The 3,836-nt window shown below is 38.5% G+C and overlaps 2 non-coding genes across 2 annotated transcripts; both read right to left on the reverse strand.

Moving 5' to 3' along the window:
- Nucleotides 1–935: 935 nt before the first annotated feature.
- On the reverse strand, nt 936–1,008 carry Trnak-cuu (transfer RNA lysine (anticodon CUU)). Its single transcript has one exon. It is a non-coding gene; the product is annotated as a tRNA-Lys (tRNA).
- Nucleotides 1,009–1,435: 427 nt separating this feature from the next.
- Trnak-cuu (transfer RNA lysine (anticodon CUU)) lies at nt 1,436–1,508 on the reverse strand. Its single transcript has one exon. It is a non-coding gene; the product is annotated as a tRNA-Lys (tRNA).
- Nucleotides 1,509–3,836: the final 2,328 nt, after the last annotated feature.

The following is a 3,836-nucleotide window of genomic DNA, read 5'->3' on the forward strand; positions in this document are numbered from 1 at the left end:
GTGATTTTTCTCGTATTCGCTCGTACTGCGCGTGTACCTATAGATCTACAATAACACTGTGTAATGATTTTGCGATCCATTTTTCATGCAGACCCCGTGAAATCGATTGCCTCACTTAGCTGTTACTATCCGGTTTACCGGTTGGATATATTCCAAATATACGGATATGTCCGTTATCCGGATAGTGAAAATTATTGATATCCGAACAACAACAACAACAACAACAAAAAGGCTGGGTACCACTGCCTAATTTCAATTCTAATTTAATTTCTGGTTTCCCCGAAAATGTTACTAATACAGTATAGTGCGAAACGATTCAACATTACGAGTCATGCATATGAGAATAAACTGAACTTGATATAAATTGAACTGGATTAAATTCCAAGTTTTCGCAATTCAGTAATTCTAGTTCTAATCTAATTTGGAAAAACCTGTGTGGCTGTAATTCTCATTCTAGTTTAATTTAGAAAAAATACTTTATAGCTATAATCATATTTCTCATCTATTTTGGAAAAGCAGAAAAAATTCTAGTATTCCAACTCTGGTTTGAATGTTGCTGCCATTGTACATGTACATTGTACATTTACAAGTATGTACAAAGTGCATGTGCACCGGACAAGGATTTCAAATTCCATGCTCGTCAAATAAAACATGAAAATTTCCATATCAAATCATTAGATGTCATTGTTTCCTTGCTTAAATCATATCTGAGCTGTTCTTGGGGGAAACTAGCATCGGCGTCTGCAATATTCGCATTGGAGGGATGGTAAATACATCCAACGTTTACCTGAAGTGCAAGATATTCGCAATTCAAACGATTACAAATTCTAGATACACAGAGAAATATATCCGTATGGCGAGGATATATAAACATCCCCCTTTAGGTGATAGCGAAATTACCCTTTGACAGACAAAAAATTACGAACGCAAAAGAACGCCCAACGTGGGGCTCGAACCCACGACCGTTGGATTAAGAGTCCAACGCTCTACCGACTGAGCTAGCCGGGCGCCAACGTGAGTGTTCAAAGTACCGAAAACATACGAAGATGAATCCAACCAAACTGTGACAGATACAGATATACAGATAACTCTAGTTGAGTAATTTTACTAATTAAAGCAAAATGCTCGTGATCTAATTTGTGAAATGTTTCTATGCTCTACTTTTTAATTATAACCGAATTTCCGGCTTTCCTGCAAATGCTACAGCAGTATATAGCGCGAAATGAGCCAAGCTGACGCGTCATGCTTACGAGAATGAGCTTTGATTTGAAATGTATTTATTTGGATTCCAACTCTGGTTTGAATGTTGCTGCTCTTCGTACAATAAGCGTGTCCACTGTCCACAATTCCGTATGACGGTGGACGATCTGCTTCCGCGGTGTGGAGATAGCATTTCACCATCTCTTGAAAGGCAAATTTTCTCAACGATAAATAACGCCCCACGTGGGGCTCGAATCCCCGACCGTTGGATTAAGAGTCCAACGCTCTACCGACTGAGCTAGCCGGGCACCGCGTTAGTCACTTAAACTATCGAGAAAGTGAAGATGACTCGAACGAAATGAGAGCAGTACAACTTTGCATTTATTCATAGGTTAAATACCGTAATAAATGATCAAACTGAAATACAAAAGAAGAGTTGCATCGACTAGCCTAATCCCTATTGCTCCAACAACTCACAAGACGTGGGTGCTAATCCCAGAGGTGGTCAGTAACGAATCACTTCTACTTTTTCGAAGTACTCAAGTAGCTTTCCTCTACTTCTGGTACTTACTCAAGTAGATCTGTATTTCACTACTTCTAGTTCATAATATTTCATAATACTTTTCGCTATTTTCAGTTTGTCAAGTAGAAGTAGTTTAATCTTCCAATCAGGAAGAAAGCCTGAGAAATTTCGGGACTGTTTTCACGGAGTATCGACATTTAATTTTCATAAAAGTTGAGTTAAGGCCAGAATTTTCGTCGCGCTTGGCGCGCAGTCAATGCGGAGTGCCCAGTATGATTTCACGAAAGTACCGGTGAATACAATTTAGATAGCGGGTTGGCGTGGTTCCGTTCACACCGCAGTGTTGCCCTTCGCTATATAAAATATTTCATCACGGTATATATGGCTTATCAAAACGTTTGAAACTGATGTTTCGCAATCTAGCATTTATTTATCATACCGTGATCTAACTGTCCATGACGTGTCGTAATCTGGAAAAGTGGACTCGGACTTTTTTTAGTTTTAGAGCTGTTTTAGCATACCGACATATGTTCCGTTTTTAGATTTATATTTCACTTTCAATTCCCAGTACCGTATATTTTGATTTCTAATTAATATCAGTTCTTTTGTCTGGATAACGTACATCTTGAAGTATAAAAACAAGTGTAGTAATGCCTTCAATTTCCCGAAATAAAGCTACACAATATAGTATTTTTACGGTCCACTATATTTTTTATCAACGTTTACTAATCGAAGAAAGGGTTTGCACCGCATCCAACACAACATCTCCGTATTGCTCTTCGACTAAACTACAGGCCTTATAACATGGGGGAGTGCGCAACACCATAATATTTTCTAAAACGTGCTGTTTGAGTAAACAGAGGATTAGTATCGCATTTCCATATCAATACTATAATTTTCATCCCATGATGTGGACGAATGCTTATGCTATCGAAAATTGGATACCTGCTGGCATGCATCAATATGAATCAAGTTCGTCACCTTTCGGATAGCTCAATTTGCACCTTTTTATAATCCATGCGAACGAATTAGGATCGTTTTCACAACTACTTACTTACTTGAGTACATTTAAAGTCAGTCCATTCTACTTCTACTTCAAGTAGTTTTAGGTTGCTCATGGAAGAAGTACTTCTACTCGTACTTGAGTAGATTTTTTTGTCGCTACTTCTACTTGAGTAGCTTTCTCGACTACTTTGACCACCTCTGGCTGGGGAAACTATTAGAGTGAGAGAGATAGTAGTAAGAGATAATCACACAAGAGCTAATGCATTACAAAGTTCACCGAGCCAAAGAGGATGAAAGTGGGACGAAAGTGAGATTTACAAATAATTTTACGACAACGTAGATAACCGACAATCGGTGGTTCGCCGACCCTTTATATAGCAGTTGGAAAAGCCCATCCGGAAATGCTTGATCCGCGAAGTATTGATGGCTGAGTAGCCTGAGTCTATAAACAGATTTAACTCATTGTTTTTGTGTCTGATTTTGCAACTGCTTCTTTGCTCTATTTTCGTAAATATGCCATGCAGCTACCAACGAAATGTAAAACACCATCAGCCTGAAACGTAACAATTCTACTTTCGCTTTACTCGCCGTCCAAATCCTCTTTTGGGTTCTGAAAATAGGGTAGGCCTACTGTTTGGACGTGGAGAAGTGACGAAATTTCCATCGTACTATAAAATAGTTGAAATTTCAAATTCTAACAACTTCGCTTCTACTGGTTGAAATGAGCCAATTTTAATATGCAGCGTATTTTTAGCCATATGACAATTTATTCAGGGTCTTCATTGAAATTTGAAAATTCAGGGTTCATGAATCTATGATTTACTTAGCACAAAATTGGTTTTTATCGAAACCATGTCGATGAAATTTGACAACGAATTTCGTCAACACTTTTTATCATTATTCGCCCTTTACCGGGATATGATGTAGGCGTTGCCTATATGTAGTTTTCATACAGTATTCCGGTCAACGAACGACGCTTACATTGACTTATCCTATATCATAGCAGCACCATATCAGCAGAATTACCAGCAACCCATAGACACCCGTGACTCCTATCGTCTTGGTGGTTTTTGTCGGAATGACAGTCAAGTCAAGTTTGACGAGGTAG

Source organism: Botryllus schlosseri, chromosome 12 (assembly GCF_051294905.1).
Source record: "Botryllus schlosseri isolate E-star chromosome 12, Bs_hap1, whole genome shotgun sequence".
NCBI lineage: Eukaryota > Metazoa > Chordata > Ascidiacea > Stolidobranchia > Styelidae > Botryllus > Botryllus schlosseri.